We start from the raw sequence: 26,618 nt of genomic DNA, 5'->3' as shown, positions 1-26,618 counted from the left end.
GTTCGAGAAGTTGAAGAGGAGTTGTGAATCGCCCTTGGTGATGAGGCGCTTTACCCCCAAGGCGGCTGCAGCTTTCAAGCCTGCTATTAGGCCCTCGTATTCTGCTATGTTGTTGGAGACCTTCTCTCCATGCTGGAAACAGAGCTGCACAGCATAGTAGAGCTTGTCCTGAGTAGGAGATATGAGCACTGCGCCAGCCCCTGCGCCATGTCGCGAGAACGCTCCGTCAAAGTACATGACCCAGTCGTCTGGTGCCTCACTTCCTGGGGAAAGCGACCGATCCTCGCCCGCTTTGAGCCCTGGCGCCTCTGTCCATTCCGCCACGAAATCTGCAAGTGCGGCTCCTTTGACGACCCTGGTCGTGATGAGTTCCAACTGAAACGCTTGCAACTCGATGTTCCATTCGGCGACCCTTCCAGCTGAGTTGGGGCTCCTAAGCACCCTTTCCAAGGGATATGCCGAGACGACCTTGATGGGGTGACCTTGAAAGTAGTGCTATAGCTTGCGTGAGGCCACTAGTAATGCGAGCAAGAGTTTCTGAGGCATGGGGTATTGTGCCCTTGCGTCCCGCAGCACCGTGCTAACGAGGTACACGGGATGCTCGACGAGGTTGGGGGCGCTGACGTGGCCTACGTCTTCCGGAGGTCAAGGCGCCTCCTGAGATGATGGCGCCCCAGTGCCTGGTCGCTTGGTGGGGCCTCTTCTGCCCTGGGTGCGTCCCCCTGATGAGGCTGATTCCCATCTACTGCAGCTGTGGTCTTTGCGAGGTCTTCTTGGCCTTGTGCTGCTGCGGTCGGGGTCGCGACCGATGTGGTCTTGACCTGGCGCTCCTCCCGAACCGCCACCAAGGCTATGCTAGCGGAGTAGGGCGTGGCTGCAAGAAGTACCAAGGGCTCCTGAGGGTGTGGAGCCACCATCACCGGAGGGCTGGTCAGGTACTTCTTGAGATCTTGGAATGCTTTGTCAGCCTCTTCAGTCCATTCGAATGGGCCCTTCTTTTTCATCAACTTGAATAAGGGTTGGGCTCGTTCTCCTAGCTTGGAGATGAAGCGTCCCAACGCGGTTACTCGCCCGGTGAGCTTCTGCATTTCTCTGAGGGTCTTCAGCGGACTCATGTCTTCAACTGCCTTGACCTTCTCTGGGTTAGCCTCGATACCTCTGTGTGACACGAGGAAGCCCAAAAGCTTGCCAGAAGGGACTCCAAACACGCACTTCTTCGGGTTGAGCCGCAGGTCCACTTTGCGAAGGATCGCGAAGGTTTCTTCCAGGTCCTGTATCAGGGTCTTCGCCTCCTGAGACTTCACCACGACGTCGTCGACATAGGCCTCGGTGTTTCTTCCGAGCTGCCGGCCCAAGGCGATGTGCATCAGTCGCTGAAAGGTTGCGCCCACGTTGCACAATCCGAACGGCATGCAGGTATAGCAATATACTCCACACGGGGTCAGGAAGGCTGTTTTCTCCACATCTTCTACCGCCATCTTGATTTGGTGATAGCCCGAAAAGGCATCCAGGAAGCACAACAGGTCGCACTCGATGATGGAATCAACTATTTGGTCCATGCGAGGGACCTGGAATGGATCCTGAGGGTAGGCCTTGTTGAGCTTGGTGAAGTCGACGCACATGCGCTCCTTTCCTCCCTGTTTTGGCACAACAACAGGGTTGGCCAGCCATTCAGGATAGCGAACTTCGCGAATGACACCTGCAGCCTCCAACTTGCGGGTTTCTTGGACAATGAAGGCCTGCTTCTCGGTGGACACTCGCTAGCTGATCAGGTTCCCATGCAAACACCTCCTTGTTTACGCGCAGAAATTTCGCCAGGGCCTCTTCCTGTTCAGGGTTGATATTGGCGCCTATGGTGAAGGTGGCGCCAGAGGATCCATCTTGATCGACTGGAACTTGCTTGGTCTCCGCCTTGTCTTGGGTGAACAACTGCTTCTTCTTGGCTGGTGCAACCCCCATGGGCTCGAGGGTGTCGGCGCTGGCAGCCTACGCCACTACGGCCATCTTGAAAGTGAGCTTGAGCGCCTACAGAGCATCCTTCGTGTCTCCAGACACGGTAAGGACGCCGCTGCTCCCGGGCATCTTCATGAGGTTGTAGGACGGGTGAGTCACCGCCATGAACTGGACCAAGGCAGGGTAGCCGAGGATGGCGTTGTATGGCTGGCTGACGGTGTCAAAACCGGCGAATCTCGGGTAGGGGGTCCCGAACTGTGCGTCTAGGCGGATGGTAACAGGATACAAGGGACACGATGTTTTTACCCAGGTTTGGGCCCTCTCGATGGAGGTAAAACCCTACTCCTGCTTGATTAATATTGATGATATGGGTACTACAAGAGTAGATCTACCACGAGATCAGAGAGGCTAAACCCTAGAAGCTAGCCTATGGTATGATTGTTGTTCGTCCTACGGACTAAAACTCTTTGGTTTATATAGACACCGGAGAGGGCTAGGGTTACACAGAGTCGGTTACAATGGGAGGAGATCTACATATCGTATCGCCAAGCTTGCCTTCCACGCCAAGGAAAGTCCTATCCGAACACGGGACGAAGCCTTCAATCTTGTATCTTCATAGTCCGGGAGTCCGGCCAAAGGTCATAGTCCGGCCATCCGGACACCCCCTAATCCAGGACTCCCTCAGTAGCCCCTGAACTAGGCTTCAATGATGACGAGTCTGGCGTGCAAATTGTCTTCGGCATTGCAAGGCGGGTTCCTCCTCCGAATACTTCATAGAAGATGTTGAACACAAGGATAGTGTCCGGCTCTGCAAAATAGTTTCCACATACCACCGTAGAGAGAATAATATTCGCACAAATCTAATCTACTGACGTATTCTGTAATGTGACATCATGCCACAACCAAGCCTTTATTCGAATCGTTTTACTGTCCCACCTCAGCGTGTTTAGCGAGGCGGTTTCCTTGGCACGTCTTGTTAAAGCAGAGATCATGTCCCCTTATTCCGGGATTCTCATCAATATGGGCGTGGGTAACCCAACCGTGCCATGGGTATGACTTCTTAATTGAAACTGAATCCCAGACGGTCACGGGGAGGGCTCTTGGTATTCAACCCCTTTTATAAAGAGACCAAGGCTCGACTCCTTTCTTTCAATCCCATCAAATCCGCCTCTCGCCTCGAGTTCAAACACCCAAAGCTCCAGATTCAGGTGCTTCGGACCTTCGATGATGTCCGGCTCCGACCTCCAAGGCCGGTGGATGCCTTCCCCCGTTACGGAAGAAGACGTGCAAAAGCTGAGAGATGCCAGGTATCTAACCGGCGAAATCTCGCATAGTCTGCCTGCTCCAGGGCAGGCTATCCCCACTCCCCAGCCCGGTGAGAGCGTGGTGTTCACATCTCACTTCCTTCGGGGGCTCGGCTTCCCGATTGATCCCTTCGTGAGGGGGCTCATGTTTTATTATGGGCTGGAATTTCACGACTTAGCTCCGGAGTCCATCCTCCAAATCTCATCGTTCATTGTCGTGTGTGAGGCCTTCCTCCATATTACTCCTCACTTCGGACTGTGGCTTAAGACCTTCAAGGTAGAACCGAAGATAATCGAGGGGCAGCACGCGGAGTGCGGAGGTGCTCTTATAAGCAAGATTGCCGACGCTTCGTGGCCCGAGGGCTCTTTCAAAGAGGAGTTCGGCTTATGGCAACGAGAGTAGTTTTACATCACAGCTCCCAGGGGCACCACATGGGCGGCGCCACCTGCTTTTCGCTCAGGTCCCCCACCACAGCTAGCATCATGGGTCAATAAAGGGCTTAACTGGGGGCCGTCCAAGGACGTGCCCTTGCTGCAGGGCCGCATTCGAAATCTCCTAGAGAGAGATATCAACTTGACCGTAGTGGCGCAGGTTATGTTGATTCACCGCATACTGCCCTGCAAACGTCGCCCCCTCCGCCTGTGGGAATTTAATCCGGAGGGACCGCGAGTCCTCCAACATTTTATGGGCACAACGCCCATGGAGATGTATAAATTGTTCTTCGAATCACAGGCAATGTGTCCGGACTCGTCCGAGGACGCAGGTCTGAGCTGCAATCGCCCAGACACTCAAGTAAGTAGCCCTGTACCCGGACACGCTACCCGTATGTTTATCTTAAAATTGCCCTTTTAAAAGAGCTATCCTTTGAACAGGAGTGGATAGCGAAAGCAAAGCTTATCACGTGTCCGGCCCCCCTCCCTGAGACTACGCCGGATCCCGCGTTGACAAGGATGCTGTAGATTGCGCCTTTGGAAGAAGGCGAAGAGGGGAATCAAGAAGCTACCGCCTCCGCGAAGGAGGCTGTCAGGAAAGGGGGAATTGATAATTCCCCTAACCAGGGAAAGAAAAGGACCGCCTCTGAAGACCCGGAGGCGATGGCCTCAAAGCGGGGGAAGAAATCTTCATCAGAGGGTCCGGCGCTGGAGAGTGCCCCGGCCGCATTGTGCCCCCAAGGGGATCAGCTCTCCGCCGAGCCGTAAGTAAAGAGAGGGGTTTTAAAATGAGTGACATCCCTGTTTTATTTTTGAGGAAGATAACCGAAATTTTACCTTGCAGTTCGGATCTCAACCCTTCTCAGCAAAGCTCATCTTCAAGGGATCTTCGTCCGGAGATGATGGACAAAGAAACGCCTCCCCCAGCTGTACCATCTTGCGAGGCGGGCGACCCCGAGGTGTCGTCTCGGAGGGTTTCTCCAAATGCGGACCTCGAAAAAGGTCTTCGGACTAGTCCGGCACCTTCCGGTGCATGGTCGAAGGAGCTGAAGGATCTGCTCGGGCGAGCGTCTATCTCAGCAGAACACCGTGTGTTGATGAACACGGTGATTAGAAGGATTTCATCCACGGAAAGCGGATTGTACGAGGCCGCCAGGAGTTTACTAATAGGTTTTGAGGTACGCGAAATGATGTACCTTTTGACAGAGCCGCATATATAAAATGCGCCCTATATAGATAGTAGCCCCTAAGACTCTGTGTGTTGTAAAACATGACGGCGCACAGAGGATCATAATCCCAGGTATAATATGTCGTCTTTCCTAGGTAGGTGGCAAGGTGTTCGGTGGCTAGCCGGACTGATGAATTTGCCGAGCTAAGGCGACAACTTGATGTGGCAGATGCCGACATCGCGCTTGTAAATGAGCGGCTGGACGAGGCACAAGGTATGTAATGTCTCCGAAGACATCTGGTAAGAGGAGCTTGATGCTCGTACCTTATAGCATGTGTGCTTAATGCAGATGGTGCCGCTGCTGTGGAGAACCTTCGGGCGGAACTTGCCCGAGCCAAGGAGCAAGCCAGGAAAAGCGATGCGGCTGCCTTAAAGGCGGTTGAAGAGCTAAGAGCCGAACAGGATGCTCACTGCCAGAGCAAGCAAGAAATGGCCGAGGTGGTTGTAAAATTGAAGGATGCTGCTGACCGTTGTAAGCTTCTTGAAAAAGAAGATAGGGTGGCACAGAAGGACTTAGAAAAGGTCACTGCCGAGGCCAAGGACACTCGCTCTGCAATGAGAGCTATGAAGGAGGAGCTTCGCCAGGCAGGAGATATCACGGCTAGAAAGCCCTATATGCTGCGGATGAAGTTCGGGGATCCTAAGTATGCTCCATTGGACCGGAAGTGGAGTGCGGCGAACACTTATCTGGATCTGGCGGCGAGTGCCGCGGATGCGACCGAACACTTCCGGGGTCTAAATGACCATGGATTGGAAGAACTTTTTTGGTCGCAGTTCCACAATCCAGAGCGCCGACTTTCGGTGTCCGATCGTTTGGCCACATGGGCAGAGCTGAATAGGTTATCCGGACTCGCCATGAAACATGTCGTGAGTCATTTGTGGCCTAAAGGGCCCGAGCCGAAGAGTTATTTTAGCTTGGTGCAGCAGTTCCTTGGTGCGGTGCCACATATTGATGCAATGAAGAGGTCAGCATGCATAGAGGGTGCACAAATGGCTCTTGCCCGTGTCAAGACATACTGGGCGGAGATGAAGGCCAGTGTTGTTGCATCCCAGGATTCAGACGAAAGCCGAGTACCTACTGCAGGGAGCTCGTTTAATAGAGACGCAGTGCTCGAATGATGTTATGTTCGAATAACATGTACTATTGTAAAACAATGTTTTGATGCAATATAAAAGCTTTTTATACTTGTGCTTTCAAGAATTAGAATACCTCTTGTGCGGCCGTTAATGTATATGTGTATATAACCTGAAAGATGGCAGTCATTGGCTTCAGCCCCCACGCATAGGGTGTTCGCAGAAGGCGCATTTTCACACTTGATCCAACATCTTGGTCCTATAAAGGAGGTGATAGCGCAGCGAACTAGGCAACAGGACTATAATGCTTTATCACTTTCACTTAGCCATAGGATTTTGACAGTGGGGCTACTGAATAACCCCTAGGGTCACCGCGCTCGCCCGAATTCGGGGTGCGTGTGTGCCTGACCGGGAAAAGGCCCTTCGTTAATGTGGAGGAATCCTAAAGATTCCGGCAAGTCATCGAGTGGTTGACCAGTCTCTCGCTATATCATGACAGTCAGTTTTTGGCTTTCTCTACTGAGGTGCTCGCCTGGATGAACCGGGGCACAATTGCAGTAGTTCTCCTGGTGCCACCTTAGCCGATAGAGCGGAACGTAAGGCAGCAAAACACAGGAGCCGGGCAAACCCAACATTTGACCAAAGACATGATTTGGAGTTGATGCCTATAAGGCCAAACTCGCGACGCCGAACACTCCCTAAGGTATTCGGTCTTTATGAAAACGGGCTGAACAAAAGCCCTTGGTAAGAAGCCCCTGGTGTCCAGGTACGTGCAAATTTTTGGCGTGGCCACATGCCAAGACGCCAGCCTCCTCCTCGGTTATAGCAAAAAACTGGGGATGTTGTCAACAAGAGACAGTAAAAAAGCTTTACGCAGGGTCTTAATCTGAAAAGAATCCTTGAAATGGGTCCCTACTGCACGTCTCCGCCTGTGTCTCCATTGTGTCGTATCCTGGACGGGTGTAGCATGGTGTTCGTCTGTAAAAGAGAGGAACTTAGTTGAGAACAATCATGCAATAAATCTATGTTAAAATAAACAAAGTATAATACAGAAAACGGATAGAATTGAGCTTTATTGTCTCTTGGTGTGAACGCGCGGAGCCCCTTGTACAGGGGTATACGGCTATTAAGCCTTTGTATGTTTACGCCAGACTCGTCGAGCCATGTTCGGGGTCTTGAATGACCTGGTTGGGTGCTCTAACTAGTAAAGCTGGTTTAGTGTGCATCTGCCAAGGCAGCCGCACCATCGTCCGCGCTCGAGGGACACTCGATATTTCCCTTTAATGAGATGATACCTCATGGACTGGGCATTTTGAGTGTAAGGGATGCATAATGCGGTATTGCGTTAAAGCGGGGGAAAGCTTCGCATCCCAGTAGTGCTTGATAGCTACTTATGAATGGGGCGATGTGCAAGGTTAGCTTTTCGCTTCGGAAGTTGTCGGGGGAGCCGAACATAACTTCTAACGAGAGGGAACCCATACAATGGGTATCTGGGCCTGGCGTGACCCCTTGAAAGGAAGTGTTGCCATGGAGAATTATTGCTGGGTTTATCCCCATTTTGCGGATTGTGTCCTGATATAGCAGGTTTAGATCACTGCCGCCGCCATTAGGACTTGTGTAAAGTGGAGTCCGTCAATTAAAGGATCTAAGACCAAGGCAGTCCAGCCTGCGTTCCAGATACCTCTAGAGTAATCCTGATGATCGAAGGTGATTGGTTGTAACAACCAGTGGAGGGACTCCTCTGGGACAGACCGTATGGCACGTATCTCCATAGGCGCCACTCTATTTTTCCCTTTTGCCACATGGAGTGAATTTACTACTTTAACTTCTTGCGGGAACTTCTTTTGTTCTTCGGTGCTCTGCTTGTGGGGTTCGTCGTCATCCTCGCTTGGTAAGTCGAGCCCCTTGTGTTTGGCATTGAGTTTGCCGGATTGCTTGAAGACCCAACAATCTCTGTGAGCGTGGTTTGCAGGCCTCCCGGGAGTACTGTGGATTTGGCATATTTTGTCCAAGATTTTGTTGAGGTTAGATAGCTCGTCCCTATTATCTTTGGGGGCGGATTTTTCTGGTTCTACTGAGAGCTTTTGAATCTGGCGTTGACTGTCGTGCTCTTCGGGCTATTATCCTTGATTTGGCGTTGTTCCTTGCTACGGCGCAGTTTCCCATTTCCATCTCTGAATTCGGATGTACTTTGGTTGCTGGTGCTGCTTCTTGCCAACCAGCTATCCTCTCCGGCGCAAAAGCGGGTCATGAGGCTTGTCAATGCGGCCATTGTTTTTGGCTTTTCTTGGCCGAGGTGTCTAGCGAGCCATTCGTCTCGAACGCTATGTTTGAAAGCTACTAGGGCTTCAGTGTCCGGACAGTCGACTATCTGATTCTTCTTAGTAAGAAATTTGTTTTAGAGTTTCAGGGCTGACTCTCCGGGTTGTTGAGTTATATGACTTAGATCGTCTGCATCAAGAGGTCGGATATAGGTCCCTTGAAAATTTGCCCGAAAAGCATCCTCGAGCTCTTCCCAACTTCCTATGGTGTTTTCGGGGAGGCTTTTAAGCCAATGCCGGGCTGGCCCTTTGAGCTTGAGGGGTAAGTGTTTTATGGCGTGGAGGTCATCTCCTCTAGCCATGTGTATGTGGAGGATATAATCCTCAATCCATACTCCAGGGTCTGTTGTTCCGCCGTATGCCTCTATGTTTACGGGCTTGAATCCCGCTGGAAATTCATGGTCCAGCACCTCATCGGTGAAACATAAGGGATGTGCGGCGCCCCTGTATTTGGGTGTGCCGCGATGTTCGAATATTTGTTGCGTTGCATTGCTTACTAGAGCTTGCTTTCTTGGCACGTAGATAGATCTAGTTGGGCCGTCTTTTTGATGCAAATCCTTGTGTGGATCGCGTGCCGGATTGGGTGCGGCGCCCTTTGCCCCTCGATGTCGGTCATGGGGTCATCTATCCAACCTGGTGGCTTCCTTGTTTTTTGACTGTGGGGGCTCTAAGGCCTCCTCATCAAATTCCGGTAGTAATTTTCGCTTAAGGTAGCTCTTTGTGTGGTGACTATCGCCGTACTTGTGTGCGGTGTTGAGTACTTTGCCCCATCTGATTCTGAGTACATCTTCCGCTGTTTTGAGCTTCCGCTTCTGCTTTTTCAGGCTACGCGTGGTGGCAACGAGCCTTTTGTGGAGGTTCTTCTTCTCCAGCAACTTGTCCGGCGTGAGGTCATCCGGACTATTATCTTTGCCGGGGACAGGTTGTTCGGTTTGTTTATCCAAGTTGCCCTGTTCGGATGGTGGTTCGACGGCATGTTCGTCGTCCGCCGGTTCGTCCTGCTCTATGGCTGGGTCTCTGTCGAGGTGCGGTTTGGCGCAGCGCTTCTGTCACTGCTTTGATTGCTTTTCGAGGGAGCGATCCCTCGTTGTGCCTTTTTGATCCTCGTCGTTGTTTCTTTTAGGTGTATACATCGTGGGATGAGGTGGTTGTCCAGTGCCCTATAGGAGCTGGTTCTTGTTCGTCTTCTTCATCGGCGTCTATACCGTCGATGTCTTCGGAGTCGAAGTCGAGCATGTCGGTTAAATCGTCGACAGTGGCTACGAAGTGGGTGGTGGGTGGGTTTCGAATTTCTTCGTTGTCCGCATCCCAACCTTGCTGACCATAGTCCAGCCAGGGCTCTCCTGATAAAGAAAGAGACTTTAGTGAATTCAGGATGTCGCCAAAGGGGGAGCGTTGAAAGATGTCCGCGGCGGTGAACTCCATGATCGGAGACCAATTGGGTTCGATCGGGAGGGGTGCGGAATATTCGGAGTCCGGAAAGGAGTCCGGCGCCTTGGAGTCACGAGCTCCGCGAAGGACAAGATTAGAGTTCGGCTCAATTGCCATAGAGATTGCAGCCCCCGAGGCGGCGTCCAACCACCCGTCCTCGACCGGCGCAGTCGGCTCCGAGTTAAGGGTTGGAGCGGACACTTGAGCGGCGCTCTGGGAACTGTCCGGCGGCAGAGCTAGATCATGCCCATCGTGACAGTGAGGCACGCTCGGCAGTGGCTCGAATCTATCGAAGATCAAGTCTCCGCGGATGTCGGCCATGTAGTTTAAACTTCCAAATCTGACCTGGTGGCCAGGGGCGTAGCTTTCAATCTGCTCCAGATGGCCAAGTGAATTGGCCCGCAATGCAAAGCCGCCGAATTCGAAGATCTGTCCGGGGAGAAAAGTCTCACCCTGGACCGCGTCGTGGTTGATGATCGAAGAAGCCATCGGGCCTAAAGGTGACGACACATAGGAACTCTCAATGAAACCACCAATGTCGGTGTCAAAACCGGCGGATCTCGGGTAGGGGGTCCCGAACTATGTGTCTAGGCGGTTGGTAAGAGGAGACAAGGGACACGATGTTTTTACCCAGGTTCGGGCCCTCTCGATGGAGGTAAAACCCTACTCCTGCTTGATTAAAATTGATGATATGGGTAGTACAAGAGTAGATCTACCACGAGATCAGAGAGGCTAAACCCTAGAAGCTAGCCTATGGTATGATTGTTGTTCGTCCTACGGACTAAAACTCTCTAGTTTATATAGACACCGGAGAGGGCTAGGGTTACACAAAGTTGGTTACAATGGGAGGAGATCTACATATCGTATCGCCAAGCTTGCCTTCCACGCCAAGGAAAGTCCTATCCGTACACAGGACGAAGTCTTCAATCTTGTATCTTCATAGTCCGGGAGTCCGGCCAAAGGTCATAGTTCGGCCATCCGGACACCCCCTAATCCAGGACTCCCTCGATGGCCGATGGGGGCAATGTCGAAGTCGACCAGCTCTGTGCGGAAGTTGTCGTGAGTGCCGAATGTCACCGGGAGGCAGATCTGCCCCAGGGAGTCGGTGGGGCTACCTCTGATGCCTAGGAAGGGCTTGCTGGGTTGGAGTCGCCCCACCGACACGTGGAGGAGGCTGAAGGCCTCCACCGAGAGCACGTTGAGGTTGGCTCCGCCATCCATGAGGGTCTTGGTGACGGTCACCTGGCAGATGGTGGGGGTGCATAGCATCAGGAGCGCGCCTGAACAGGCGGTGTTGGAGGGGTGATCATCCAAGCTGAAGGTCAAATCGGCCTTGGGTGCCACCCAGCCCGGGGGCCTTCACGATGCTTGAGGACAACACCGATCTGGCGGACGAACGGCTCGACGTGGCGGCTCAAAGATGGCGCCTGTGAGCTGCCCATGAGAGCTGCGATGATCGGGGGCGCCGGCGCAGCATAATGGGCGAGGAAGAGGCTGTGCAACTCCTCCCAGGAGACCACAGAAGCCGCTGGCAGGTGGAGCAACCACATGCGCGGGATTCCAGTGAGGGCCATGGGTAGCTAGTTAGCCATGACCCTGTCGTCACCCCCAGCCTTGAGGACGGCCTCCTCAAACGCCAGCAGGAAAGCCAGCGGATCGGTCGCGCCGTCGTAGCACGGCGGCATGTCTGGCTTGAACTTGTTTGGCCACCGCACCTGTCGTAAGGTGGGGGCCAGGGCTTGGAGCCCCCTGGTCCCCGCGCCGGTGTCGACAGCCAGAGCAGGCGGTGTGTTGCCCGTCATGAGGGCGGAGCGCGGTGCTGATGGAGAGTGGGTCGACGGAAGGGAGAGCTCCAGTGCACCCCTACCTGGCGCGCCAAATGTCGGATGTGGGGTTCCGGCAGACCCTTGTGGTTCGACCTCTGAGGTGCGCGTGAAGATCTTCCCCCTACCAATCCACGTCCAAACGCCTCGTGAGAATCTAAGCTAAACGATGAACAACACGAGGGACACAAGATTTATACTGGTTCGGGCCACCGTCGTGGTGTAATACCCTACTCCAGTGTGTGGTGTGGTGGATTGCCTCAGGGGCTGATGATGAATAGTACAAGGGGAAGAACAGCCTCGCGAGTTGTGTTCTTGAGCTGGTGCGATGTTCTTCATATGAAAGGATTCGATCCCCCTCTACTGTTGTGGCTATCCCTATTTATGAGGTCTTGGTCCTCTTCCAAAATATTGAGCGGGAAGAGATCCGACAATGGACATTTCAAAGGGGAACATCTAGTACAAGTTATCCTGACTAAAGCTGGTCTTCGGCTGCCAAAGGCACTGGCGATGACGCCGTCTTGGGCTTCACAGTGACCTCCATCCTGCCGCTCTGCTGGTCTTGGTCTCGTTGCACCGAAATGGTAACCTTTGCCTGATGCCTCGGTACTCCATGCCTGTGCTTGCCCCCTTTGCACCAAAGAGGAAACAAGGACACTACGCAGGCCAGCGCCTGCCTGGTCTCGATCGTCACGGTTTGCGTCACGAGCACCTCGCGAGGTACCCTTGCCTTGATCTCTCCGCCTCCTCGCGAGCCTGCCTGGCGAGGCCGCTTTTGAGGAAGCCTTGCATCGTCCGCCCCACGAGGCTTGGCCCCTCGCGAGGGTCTTGAGTTTGCGTTGATGATGATGGGCCGTACTGGGCCACCACTTGAGCCACGCGGCAGGTCGCAGGCAGGCAAGTCTAGGGACCCCCATTCCTAGAACATCGACAGTGAAGCTTTAGCATGACCCTTTATTCTAACAGGAAAATGTGGTTTCTCAATATAAGCAGTAGGAACAGGATCAACATTATAAGTAATAGTTTCTTCTTCAACTTTAATAGGTTCTACTACTTTCACTTCAATGGGAGGATGATATTTAAACTACTTCTCCTTAGGGAGATCAACATGAGTAGCAAATGATTCACAGAAAGGAGCTACTATCTCAGAGTCAAGTCCATATTTAGTGCTAAAATCACATAAAGCATCGGTATCCATAAAAGATTTAACACAGTCAAACTTAAGGTTTATACCTGACTCCTTACCTTCGTCGAGTTACCAATCTTCAGAGTTGCATTTAATTCTTTCCAATAAATTCCATTTGAATTCAATAGTCTTCATCATAAAAAAACAGTACAAGAAGTATCGAGCATGGAGCGATCATTATGAGAAAGTCGAGCATAAATTTTTTGAATAATAATTTCTCTTGAGAGCTCATGATTGGGGCATGAATATAACATTGACTTAAACCTCCCCCAAGCTTGAGCGATACTTTCTCCTTCACGAGGCCAAAAATTATATATATAATTCCGATCACGATGAACTAGATGCACAGGATAAAACTTTTCATGAAATTCTATTTTCAATCGGTTGTAGTTCCATGACCCAATATCATCACATAACCTATACCATATCAATGCCTTTCCCTTCAAAGATAAAGGGAAGACCTTATTCTTGAAAACATCCTTGGGCATACCTGCAAGCTTAAATAATCCACAAACTTCATCCACATAGATTAGGTGCATATCAGGATGTAAGGTTCCATCCCCTTTATAGGGATTAGCTAGCAGTTTCTCTATCATACCCGAAGGAATTTAAAAGTAAATACTTTGAGTAGGTTGAGGAGCAACTCTTTGCACTTCTGGTCGGGGTGAAGAAACCCCAAACAAGCACCTCAAAGGATTAATTCCATAGTAACAAGTGACAGTAAATTTCAGCACACTATATAAATGTTTCCTTACCAAATTCCACTTACCAAAGGCACTTCACTCCCCGGCAACGGCGCCAGAAAAGAGTCTTGATGACCCACAAGTATAGGGGATTTATAGTATTCCTTTCGATAAGTAAGAGTGTGGAACCCAACGAGGGGCAGAAGGAAATGACAAGCGGTTTTCAGTAAGGTATTCTCTGCAAGCACTGAAATTATCGGTAACAGATAGTTTTGTTATAAGGTAATTCATAACGAGTGACATGTAACAAAAGAAACAAGGTGCAGCAAGGTGTCCCAATCCTTTTTGTAGCAAAGGACAAGCCTGGACGAACTCTTATATAAAGCAAAGTGCTCCTGAGGATACCTGAGAATTACTGTCAAGCTAGCTTTCACCATGCTCATATGATTCGCGTTCGTTACTTTGATAATTTGATATGTGGGTGGACCGGTGCCTGGGTGATGTTCTTACTTGGACAAGCCTCCCACTTATGATTAACCCCTCTTGCAACCATAGCATGAAACATATGGATCCAAATCAGCCCCTTACAAAGCAACACATAAACTAGGGATTAAGCTTCTGTCACTCTTGCAAACCATCATCTACTTATTACTTCCCAATGTCTTCCACTAGGCCAAAATCATGGTGAAGTGTCCTGTAGTCAACGTTCACATAACACCACTAGAGGAGAGACAACATACATCTCATCAAAATATCGAATGAATACCAATTCACATGATTACTTATAACAAGACTTCTCCCATGTCCTCGGGAACAAATGTAACTACTCACAAATCATATTCATGTTCATAATCAGAGGGGTATTGAATAGAATTAAGGATCTGAACATATGATCTTCCACCGAATAAACCAACTAGCATCAACTACAAGGAGTAATCAACACTACTAGCAACCCGCAGGTACCAATCTGAGGTTTTGAGACAAAGATTGGATACAAGAGATGAACAAGGGTTTGAGAGGAGATGGTGTTGGTGAATATGCTAATGGAAATTGACCCCCTCTCGATGAGAGGATCGATGGTGATGATGATGGCGATGATTTCCCCCTCCCAAAGAGATGTTTCCCCGGCAGAACAGCTCCGCCGGAGCCCTAGATTGGTCCTGCCCAGGTTCCGCCTCGAGATGGCGACGCTTCGTCCCGAAAGCTTCTCTCTGATTTTTAAAGGGAAAAAGACACCATATAGCAGAAGATGGGAGTCGGGGGCCTGCCAGGGGGCCCATGAGGCAGGGAGGCATGCCTAGGGGGTAGGGCGCGCCCTCCACCCTCGTGGCTGACTAGTGGCCCCGCTATCATGCTCTCTTCGCCCAATATTTTTAATATATTCCAAAACAGATCTCTGTGAAGTTTCAGGACTTTTGGAGTTGTGCAGAATAGGTCTCTAATATTTGCTCCTTTTCCAGTCCAGAATTCCAGCTGCCGGCATTCTCCCTCTTCATGTAAACCTTATAAAATAAGAGAGAAAAGGCATAAGTATTGTGACATAACGTGTAATAACAACCCATAATGCAATAAATATTGATATAAAAGCATGATGCAAAATGGACGTATCAGAAGGCCAAGGCATTCTCTGAGTCTGACCTCGATCATCCAGAGAGCTTCACCAACATCTACTCCCTCCACAAGCTCATGAGGTACAAAGACGAGGGAAAACGAGGAAAGGGGAGGACTTTAACCCGTGCCAGAGTCCTTTTGATTCAGAGCTGGTGATGATATCTGGTGGCGGGAGGTCCCATGGCTCGGTCGCCATTGGGGATGGACTGATACGTTGTCCTAGAACTCTTCGAGATATCAAGAAGCGCCAGACGAGCTCCAATCCTGAGATAAGGCCTCGTGCACGGCCAATGGAGCTTGCCATCGAGGCTAGGGCCCATGCGCTTTTGGCGGAAGAAAACAGGCAGGCGGCCGAGAGGGAGAGGGACATGGAGGAGAGGACAGCTAGATTGTTGGAGGAGGAGAGGAATCGGAACGAAGCGTCTCACCGGGCCCTATACGAGCTCCTCGTGGTAAGTTTCTCCTACATATTAGCCAAATCATCCATGTAATGTTCATTTCATAACTAACTAATATGATTGACTCGTTAAAACCAAATGTGCAGTCTATGTGCCAGAGCGACGGTCAGACCCCTCCACTGATTACCCAGATTGGTATAGCGCCCATGGTGGGTTTCATTTCAATGGTCATTAGTTACTAGTATTCACATTTCAGTTGCATCATGCTAACAAGACATTGCAAATGATCTTTGGTGCAACATGCCTCCCGACAAGAATCGACCGATCCTTCTCCGTCTGCCACTGGCGCAACCCCGACCGGTCCTTCACCTCTGTGATGATGGTATGTTTTCCCAAGTGTTTTGCTTAACAAATGCATACTTAGCTTAATAAATGACCTATTTAGCTAAAAAATGGCATAACTACCTAGGATAGCTCAATAATGATCTATACTTAGCTTAGCTAGTTCATTTATGACATACTTAGCTTACTTAGATAAAAATGGCATAATCACCTTGGTTTAGCTCCAAACTGTCATATAATTAGTTTATTTTCCTCCAAAATGAAAAAATAACCTTACCTAGCTCCAAAATGACCAATTTTAACTAGGATAGCTCTAAAATGACCTACACCTACCATTTTGTCCTCCAAAATGAATAAATATGCTTAGCTAGCTCAAAAATGGCATAACTCCTAGGTTAGCTCAAAAATGACCTATACTTAGCTTCTTTAGTTCATTTATGACATACTTAGCATACTTAGGTCAAAAATGGCATAATAACTTTGGTTTACCTCCAAACTGTCAAATCATTAGTTTATTTTCCTCCAAAATGACAAAATTACCTTACCTAGCTCCGAAATGACCGATTTTAACTAGGATAACTCTAAAATGAACTACACTTACCATTTTGTCCTCCAAAATGAATAAATAGGCTTAGTTAGCTCAAAAATGGCATAACTACCTAGGTTAGCTCAAAAATGACATAACTTAGCTTCTTTAGTTTATTTATGACATACTTAGCATACTTAGGTCAAAATGGCATAATAACCTTGGTTTAGCTCCAAACTATCAAATCATGAGTTTATTTTCCTCCAAATTGACAAAATAACCTTACCTAGCTCCAAAATGACCGATTTTAACTAGGATAGCTCTAAAATGACCTACACTTACCATTTTGTCCTCCAAAATGAATAAATAGGCTTAGTTATCTCAAAATTGGCATAACTACATAGGTTAGCTAAAAAATGACCTATACTTAGCTTCTTTGGTTCATTTATGACATACTTAGCATACTTAGGTAAGAAAATGGCATAATAACCTTGGTTTAGCTCCAAACTGTCAAATCATTAGTTTATTTTCCTCCAAAATGACAAAAACCTTACATATATCTAAAATGACCGATTTTAACTAGGATAGCTCTAAAATGACCAACACTTACCATTTTGTCCTCCAAAATGAATAAATATGCTCAGTTAGCTAAAAATGGCATAACTACCTAGGTTAGCTCAAAAATTACCTATACTTAGCTTCTTTAGTTCATTTATGACATACTTAGCATACTTAGGTCAAAACTGAGCTAATAATCTTGGTTACCTCCAAAATGACATATACTTAGCTTATTGTCCTTGAAAATGACATAATAACCTTACTTAGCTCCAAAATGACCTATTTACCTAGGTTAGCTCTAAAATGACCTACAATTAGCATTTTTTCCTCCAAAATGACTTAATATGCTTGGTTAGCTACAAAATTGCATAATTACCTAGGTTATCTTAGTTAGAAGAAGAAGAAGATAAAGAAGATGAGAAAAAGAAAGAAGAAAAGCTCTTCTTCTTCTCCTTCTCTTCTTCTTCTTCTTCTTCTTCTTCTTCTTGTTCTTCTTCTTGTTCTTCTTGTTCTTCTTCTTCTTCTTCTTCTTCTTCTTCTTCTTTTGGACCGGGAAACAGTAGGAAAGGCTCCTACTGAATAAATATATTAAGAGCACAAAACACTATACAGTTTACATGTTACAATAGGGAGGGAGAGGCCCTAACCCTTTGGTGTAGAGGGGGGGTTGTAATATTACAAAGATAAGCTAAGTAAGGGAGCTAAAAAATCTAACACTAGAGGCCTACGTGCCTCCTTGACCTTGTGCTGGAGCAGTGCAAAGTCTCTAATAAACCTAGAGAGCCAGGATTGCAACATGGGAGCCACATCTCAGAAGTGCTTGTTATTTATTTCTATCCACACGCTCCATGCAGCGACGAGAAATTTTTCTAGTAGCATCATCGTGACACAGCTCTCTTTTTTATACTGAATGGCTTGGAACCGGTTCACAAACGGCTCCCAGTTCAGGTCAAGGCAGGCCCAACATTGACGGCTGAAAGAGCAGGTGAAGATCATGTGATCAACCGTTTCTTCGATATCGAGTCCACATAAGAGGCAGGTATGGTCGTCTCAAATGTTGTAATGCCTCCTCTTGAGCATGTTGCGTGTATTGATCCTGTCATTAAAGAGGAGCCAGCCGGAAACTTTTATTTTCATTGTGCACTTGGATTTCCACAACCAATTGAAGACCGGATATGTCTGGAGTTCCTGAAAGTAGAAGTTATAATAATCGATTGACTTAAAGACCGTCTTGCCCCAGACATAATGCCACACATCAGAAGTAGTCGTTGAAGGTTGAAATTGGGTGGTCTTTATTTGAATGTTTTGAATCTCTTCATGTGTCTGCGGAGACAAGGGAAGGTGAAAGGCCTCATGGATTAACGTGACACACAAGAGATCCTTTACTGAAGCATTTTCTAGAGTTGTGAAAGAGAAAGCTCGGGGATGCGAGAGCATGATAGTTTCGTGGGACAATAAGTCTTTCCAGAAGAGTGTGGTGGACCCACAAACCACATTGACCTTCGAAACCCCTCGAAACATCAGGGTGAGCTTGAGAATGTCACGCCACCAAAACGAGCCAATCAGATCCGTGGCATGCGGGATTTTTTCAGTGTAGTAAGCATCCAAGGTAAGTTGCACCCATGGCAAATCCAATTTGTTATAGAATTTATGCAGGAACTTCATGAGCAGAGATTCATTTTGGATACGAAGGTTTAAAACTCCAAGGCCACCTTTGCTCTTGGGCTTGCAGACCATATCCAAGCCGCCAAGGAATTACATTTCTTGCCTTGGTCGGTTTTCTTGATCCAGAGGCATCAACGCCTGATCTTGTCCAACATTTCAATCAATTTTGGAGGGAGCTGCAAGGTGCACATAGCATAAATCAACAAGGAAGTGATCGTTGAGTTCAGTAGAGTGAGCTTTCCAGCATAGGACATGAGCGATAACGTAGATGTCAGGTTGCGTTCCACCATGCTGACTAGGGGCATGAGTTCCTGAATATTGGGCCACGATGTGCACATAGGCATGCCAAGGTATGTGAATGGTAGCGAGCCAACTGAGCACTCAAAGATAGTATCCAAACTGGCCATGAGGTCATCATCAACATTGATTGGAAGAAGTGTAGATTTGTGAAAGTTTATTTTAAGACCAATAGAGTCTGCGTAGTCAACAAGAATCCCTTTAATGACTGTGGCTTGGGTTGGGCATGCAGGCATGAGGAGTAATGTGTCGTATGCGTATTGAATAATAGGATAGTCCATGTCACCCCGGTCGGGGAAGGGCAAATGAATTAAGCCTCTTCTATAAGCATCATTGATTGCAGATTGCAAGAGGTCAGCTGCGAGCACAAAGATCAATGGGGATAAAGGATCTCCTTGTTAGACTCCATGATGATAGTGAAATTATCGACCTGGAACCCCATTTAACAGAATTGAGGAACAGCCCGAGGAGAAGATGGAGCATATCCAAGAGAGCCACTTGTCATTAAACCCCATGTGTCTCATGATGTTAATCATTGGCTCATGTTTGATTGTGTCGAAGGCTTTGGTAAAATCCAGTTTAAGGAGGACAATTTTCTTCTTGGAGGCTTGGCACTGGTGAATATACTAAAAACACCAGGCAAGGCAATCCTGGATAGATCGACCTTTGATGAAACCGTACTGGTTCCGATGCACATTCTTGAGTATAACTTGCTGCAACCTGTTGTCAACGAGCTTGGTGATCAGTTTTAGGCAAAAATTGAGCAAGGTAATCGGTCTATAATCATTGACTGTGCTCGGGGATCTACTCTTCGGTATTAGTGTAATAAGGCCGTCATTAATGCTTTGCAAGTTAAGATCACCCTCATAAAACTGCTCACACAACAAGTAGAAATCTTGCTTGAGAATAGGCTAACAAGCCTTGGCGAAGAGGGCACTGAAACCATCAGGGCCCGGGGCACGATCTGCAGGCATTTCAAGTATGACTTTGTCGATTTCCTCAGTTGTGAAAGGTGTGGAGGTGATCCAAATTCACCCTAGGGCGGATTAGGTTGGGCAGGTCTAATTTCATGGTGGTGGGGGTCGAAGTGCCCAGGCGATCAGAGTAGGCTTGAAAGAGGAGGGCTTCATTTCCCATGTGATCATCCACCATGAGCCCATCAACGGTCTGGAGGTTGGTGATGTTGTTTTTACGATACCGCTCAGTCGCAACTGCTTGAAAAAACTGAGTGTTCTCATCCCCGAATTTGACCCATCGGATGGTACATCTTTTTTCCAATATTGTTTTTCGTAATCCAGCAGTCTGAGGAGATGGGCTTTCAAAATCTGACTGAAATTAGTCTCCGGGACCGTCAAAGGCCTCAAGTTTTCCAATTGATCACGTGAGCAAGAGCTAGGTTAGAGTTCTCAATTGCAATGGTTAGCGGAGAAATAGACTTACTCCAAACTTTGAGCGCCTACCTCAGGGCTTTGAATTTTTTGCAGAGGATTGTGGCCGCATTTGTGGCACGAACAGGCTTAGCCCAAGTGGCACTCACCAAGTCCATGAATCCAGGATGGAGCAACCAGTGAGATTCAAAGCGAAAAAGCTTAGCCCGAGGAATTTTTGTCTTAATACTAACCACGCAGGGTGTATGGTCAGACACAGGTTTGCACAGAGGTTTAACAAGGGTGTTAGGGTATGTGAGAGTCCAATTAAGTGATGTGAGAAACCAATCAAGTTGCTCGAGGAGGGGGTCCTGCTGGATGTTACTCCAGGTGTAGGCCCTACCCTTGATAGGTAATTCAATTAGATTATGTTTTCTAATGACATCATTGAAAGTGGCCATGTCATTAAGGTCACCCCCAGGCTTGTTATGATTTTCTGGCCCTCGTATATAGTTGAAGTCACCTAGGAGAAGGCAATCTTCCTGAGTTTGAATGTCAAGATCATAGAGCCAGCTAGTGTAAACATCTCTTTCAGGGCCAGTATAGGGGCCATACACATTATACAGACTCCACGCTTGGGCTGAAAGTTTGCTTTTGTCCCTTCAAGAGCAAAATCAGTAGATAATGTGACAACACCAGAGAAAACGGAGCTATTCCACACAGTAAGGATACCTCCAGAGGCCCCTCTTGAAGGGACAAAAGCAAACTTATCAAATCTTTTAGGGAAACAACTCTAAATAAAAGATAAATCAATCATAGGTTTTTTCGTCTCCTCAAGACAGACGATAGAACAACCACTAGAAGAGATAGCATTCGAGAGGGCAAGCAGTTTTTTGTTCGAATTAAGACCACGCATGTTCCAGTATAAGATGTTCCAATTACACAAAAGAGGCATTAAGCAGCAATAAATCAGGCAGAGGAGGGAGTCCCCTCGCTAGTAGGAGCCGAGTCCACCGCGGTATCTTCAGGCTGGGTGGCTGCAAAAGGAGCAGAAAGCAGAGAAGCTTCAGATAATTCTTGAGGAGGGATCGCACAACGGTTGATGCCAATATCCTGCTGTGTGGTAATAGAGGTTGGTGGAGGAAATTCAGCACCACCAGAAGAGGAGCTCGAGGCTGCAGACAGTGTCAGTCTTGGTTTGACCTTAGAAGCAGTGGGGCGGGTATCTGAAATCGCAGCAACTCTGAAGCCATCATAACGGGTTGATCTGGTGCTGCGACGCACTTCAGTGGTAAGGAGAGGCGCTTGGGCCTTGAAGCGATGACCACGAGCAACAGGAGGCCCAACAGTGGGTGAGATCACTTGGGCCAGTCCAAGGTCCGAACCAGGTTCACTTGGGCCACTGAGCGAGAAGTCTAGCCCAACAGTTGAATCATTTAGTAGCGCCAAAGATAAAATCACCAGAGCAGCAATCTTCATAGCAAGCTGGGTATTCATGGCCTCTACTATGGATTATTGCTCAAACCCAACCACAGGAGTCTGAACCTGAACCTTAGAGGCATTAAGATGTAACGCCCCGGATTCGATGCGCCAGATGTCTGCCAGTTATTCGTCGGTGTTGCCATGTCTGCTTGCATGTTGCATTTTATCATGTCATCATGTGCATTACATTGCATACGTGTTCGTCTCATGCATCCGAGCATTTTCCCCGTTGTCCGTTTTGCAATCCGGTGCTCCTATGTCATCCGGCGTCCCCCTCTTCTTTCTTATCATGAGCGGGTGTTTAAACATTCTCGGAATGGACTGAGTCTTGCCAAGCGGCCTTGGTATAGCACCGGTAGACTGCCTGTCAAGTTTCGTGCCATTTGGAGGTCATTTGATACTCCAACGGTTAACCGCGTAGCCCGAAACCCCCTTTCTCTTTGCAGCCCAACACCCCTCCAAAGTGGCCCAAAACCCATCTAAGTCTCTTCCATGCTCTCGGTCGTTCGATCATGATCGCGTGGCCGAAAACCGCTCCTCATTTGGACTCTCCAAGCTCCCTATATCTATAAATATGTGTTCTCCCCGAAATTCGCGGTCTAATCCCCCAGAAACCCTAGCTTTCGTCCTCCTCCCGCTGCCGGACATGTCCATATCGGCCGGGCATGACCGCTCCGCCGCCCCGCGCCCAATCTCCGCCTGCCACATGTCGTCGCTGTCTCTCCCCGTCGCCGCGGCCCGCCGGGCCCAGGCGCCGCCCGCCTAGCCCGGTTCGCCGCCCCACCGCCTCCCGCGGGCTCCCGCGCCTCGCAGAGCCCCGCGTCGCCGCCGCCTTGCCGCCCGGCGCGCCTCGCCGTCCGCGCTGGCCGGGCCACCGGCGCATCCCCGTTGCCGCCGCCGGGCTCCGCCCCTAGCCGCTCGCCCACGCCCTCCACCCTGCGCCGGCGTCCCTCCGCAGTCGGCCGCCCGTCCGCCGCCTCCGGCCGCGCCATCTCCGGCAGCCGACCCGCGCCACCGTCCGCCGCCGCATCCCCGCCGCCAGCCGAAGTTCGCCGCCTCCTCCTCGGCTCCTCGTCCCCGCTCCTTCTCCGGCCAGATCCGGTCAAGGAGTGACTGGATCCGGCAACCCCGACGTCTCCGGCACCCTCTCCTTCACCTCCGGCCGTTCTCCGGCGAGATTCCGGCGAAATCCTCGCCGCGGTTGACTTTTTCCCCTCGAGGTCCATTTTTTCCACTAATCCCCGAAATATTTCTACATTATCATGTCATGTTCATCTCATCATATCTCCATGCATGTAGCTCTGTTTCGTGCGTGTAATATGTCAAATTGTTCGCCTCAACGAGTACTTCATTTCATTCCATTGCATCATATTCATTGAGTCCATCTTGATGCCTGAATCATCGTTGCAAGAGTGCTTCATAATGTTTTCTGCTGTCTGTTCACAGAACTTGCACTTTTGTCATTTTTGCCATGATTGATGTGTGCATCCTATGAGGTTGATGTCTACATGTGTTTTGATCTATGCTATGTATTCTTTACAGAGGTGCTTACCATGTATTTTTGTGATCAATGTGGTGACAAGCACAAGCATGCAAACTAGGCTTCGTGATATTGCTGATTTTATTCCCTGTTCTGCTATTATTTTGATGCCATGTAAACATGATGCTACAGAGAGATCCGTGCATATTTTGAGATACTTCAGTAAGGATGTTTTGAACATATGGTTATGCTCTATCCATTCATGCCCTGGTTTGAAATTATGGAGTAGTCTAGCATGTCATTTTCGCGCTCTACTTTTGCTTCAAAATGTTTCCTGGCAGATTGTTTACATATTCAATTTTGCCAAGGTTGCTGTAGTTGATCCTTACATGCCATGAACTTGTTCTTGCCTTGGTTTGTTTCATAAACATGTCTTCTTGCTGATGCTATGCTTATCTTGTCATGTAGTGACTTGTGGTGAGTGAATCGAGCTTGTTTAGTAGGGTACTTGCTGTTACTGTTTTGCTAGGCTGAATCTGTTATTTCGTGATGCTATGTAAACCTGCTGCTACAAGTCATTCTATGCATAATCTGGAGATGTTCACTAAGGGTGTTTTGTTCTACATGTCATGCTCTATCCATCCATGCCCCTGTTTGCATTTATGGCTTGCTGTAGCTTGTTCATATCTTGCTCCAAAGTTGCTAAATAATGTTGCTGTCAGCCTATTAACATTAAGTTCAGTTGTTGCCATGATTGATGCTAGTGTTCCATGCATCCTATGAACTTGCTCTTGCCATGCTTAGCTTCATAAATATGTCTTCTTACTGTTGATTTCCTTGCCATGCCATTTATTGCTCTGTGGGGAGTGGTACAAGCTCATCTACATGCCTTCATAATTCTGTTTCTGCCATGTTTGAATCTGTATTATAACTTGCTATGTTTACGTGGGTGCCATCATATCTTCTGATCCTTTTTGGCTCATGGTCAGTAAGGGACTTTTGATCTATGCATTTAGTAGGTTCATGCCAAGCCTTTGTTTTCCATGATAATTTCCTGTAACATATTGTTTGATAGCTCTGAAGATTGCAACCTGATGTTGTTCCCTGATAAGTCTGAAACTGTTATTATTTGCAATCTTGCCATGTGTGTTTGAGCATGTTCTAGTGATTTCTGGAGATAGCTCAGTGTTCATGTTTTGTTATGCTTTACCTGTACATCATGCCCATGTCTTTTGTTTTCATGTTGAGATGTTGTAGCATGTTATTTTGATGCTTGCAATATGCCTATTTGCTGTTTTGGACAGATTGTTGCTATGACTTGTATAGTGCGTATGTGTTGCACCATTGCTCCGTTTTGAGTGTGCTCTATTGAAACTTGCTTTATTTTTCATGTAGTTTCATATTATCTTGTTGCATCCATGTTTTGAGGTGCTTGCTTGATGTTTGAGTGCATTTTGCATCAATGCCATGTTTAACTTGTTTTGCTCATATCTTCTAGGCCGTAGCTCCAAATCTAATGAACTTTATATGTAACTTGACTAGAATCTCATGTAGATCATCTTGTTGCATCTTAACTTGCTGTTTAACAATTTGAACATAAGGTTTATTCAGATCTGGACCAATTTCGAAATTTGCATATGAGGACTTACCGGAATTGTTATATGTTGTTCCCGACCTCATTTAAACTTGCTTTGATGTGTTGCTCTTCTTTGCATCATCTCTTGCCATGAGTAGCATCATGTAGCCTCATCATGCATCATGCTTGTTGTGCATCATGTCTTGTATATGTGTGGTGTGTTTACTTTGTTGTGTGCTTCTTCTCGATAGTTCCCGTTTCGTTGCGATCATGAGGATTCGTTCGTTTACGCTTGGTTCGGCTTCATCCGTTCATCTCCTTCATGGACTCGTTCTTCTTCCTTGCAGGATTTCAGGCAAGATGACCGCTACCCTGGATCTCATTACTATCATTGCTATGCTAGTTGCTTCGTTCTATCGCTATGCTGCGTTACCTATCTGTTGCTCTTCAAGCCTCCCCAAATTGCCATGAACCTCTAACCTTTGACACCCTTCCTAGAAAACCATTGATTGGCTATGTTACCGCTTGCTTAGCCCTCTTATAGCGTTGCTAGTTGCAGGTGAAGTTGAAGATTGCTCCATGGTGGACAAGATTTATGTTTGGGATATCACAATATCTCTTATTTAATTAATGCATCTATATACTTGGTAAAGGGTGGAAGACTCGGCCTTATGCCTGGTGTTTTGTTCCACTCTTGCCGCCCTAGTTTCCGTCATACTGGTGTTATGTTCCTGGATTTTGCGTTCCTTACGCGGTCGGGTGATTTATGGGACCCCCTTAACAGTTCGCTTTGAATAAAACTCCTCCAGCAAGGCCCAACATTGGTTTTACCATTTGCCTCACCACCACCTACCTTTCCCTTGGGTCGGCCAACCCAAGGGTCATCTTTATTTTAGCCCCCCCGGGCCAGTGCTTGTCTAAGTGTTGGTCCGAACCGGGCAGACTGCGGGGCCACCTCGGGGCAACTCGAGGGTTGGTTTTACTCGTAGGCTGACCTATCCGGTGTTGCCCTGAGAACGAGATATGTGCAGCTCCTATCGGGATTGTCAGCGCATCAGGCGGCTTTGCTGGTCTTGTTTTACCATTGTCGAAATGTCTTGTAAACCGGGATTCCGAGTCTGATCGGGTCTTCCTGGGAGAAGGTTTATCCTTCGTTGATCGCGAGAGCTTATCATGGGCTAAGTTGGGACACCCCTGCAGGGTATAATCTTTCGAAAGCCGTGCCTGCGGTTATAGGCAGATGGAAATTTGTTAATGTCCGGTTGTAGATAACTTGACACCAGATCCGAATTAAAACGCATCAACCGCGTGTGTAGCCGTGATGGTCTCTTTTCGGCGGAGTCCGCGAAGTGAACATGGTTTCTGGGTTATGTTTGACGTAAGTAGGAGTTTAGGATCACTTATTTATCATTGCTAGCTTCACGACCGTTCCTTTTGCTCTCTTCTCGCTCTTATTTGCGTATGTTAGCCACCATATATGCTTAGTCGCTGCTGCAGCCTCACCACTTTACCCGTTCCTTTCCCTTTAAGCTTTGCTAGTCTTGATACTCATGGTAATGGGATTGCTGAGTCCTCGTGGCTCACAGATTACTACAACAACAGTTACAGGTACAGGTTTTGCGATGATCCTGACGCGAGAGCGATGTTTGCTTGTTTTGGAGTTCTTCTTCTTCGATCAGGGAATAGGTTCCAGGTCGGCAGCCTGGGCTAGCAGGGTGGATGTCGTTTGAGTTTCTGTTTATGTTTCATCTGTAGTCAGATGTTGCTCTTATGTATTGTGATGTTGTATTCGTGTGGCATTGTATGCCTTGTGTATGTATCTCCATCTATTATGTAATGTTGATGTAATGATATCCACCTTGCAAAAGCGTTTCAATATGC

The sequence above is a fragment of the Triticum aestivum genome, chromosome 4B (assembly GCF_018294505.1).
Source record: "Triticum aestivum cultivar Chinese Spring chromosome 4B, IWGSC CS RefSeq v2.1, whole genome shotgun sequence".
Taxonomy (NCBI): domain Eukaryota; kingdom Viridiplantae; phylum Streptophyta; class Magnoliopsida; order Poales; family Poaceae; genus Triticum; species Triticum aestivum.
Note: the sequence above shows the minus strand (reverse complement) of the source record.